We start from the raw sequence: 651 nt of genomic DNA on the forward strand, positions 1-651 counted from the left end.
TTATTTACGAAAAAATATATATTCCCTTCAGAACAGTAGAGGAGTCATGTTTAATGTTACTGATGGAAGCAATATTGACATCAGTGAAGTTGATTTTACTAAAGTGGTATTAGAGAAATATCGATAACAGTCCCTGAAAACTATAGTAAAACGTGTACTAGAAATGCACTGATTTTGCATTTGTTATTACTATTGATACTGATATATATATACATTTTTTTTTCTTTTTCTTTACGAAAACTAATGTAACTATGCCTAACAATTGAAAACTATTAAGTAAATTTGTTAGAATTTGCTGCTATCACTGTTATAATCGAAGCCAGCTATAATAGTTATGATAATGACGAACATTTTGCACTGCATTCCGCTTGACTGTTTATAATTCATATTATTTACCTTTATCTATGCAGAATTAATGTGATTCACTGTCATAAATATACATAATTATTCTTGTTCACTTTTAAGTATACATTACATATGCAGTTTATTCATATGTATATAGAGGTAACTGATCAATATTTATTCTTCTACTTATATAAAAAAAAATCTTCCACTCTTATCTATGTAGATAAATTATGCATGTCGTTAATATATTAATTATCATTCTTACGTGTATGTATAGTATGAGAAATGCCATTCAGTTTTATTTAT

This window comes from Penaeus monodon, chromosome 25 (assembly GCF_015228065.2).
Source record: "Penaeus monodon isolate SGIC_2016 chromosome 25, NSTDA_Pmon_1, whole genome shotgun sequence".
Taxonomy (NCBI): domain Eukaryota; kingdom Metazoa; phylum Arthropoda; class Malacostraca; order Decapoda; family Penaeidae; genus Penaeus; species Penaeus monodon.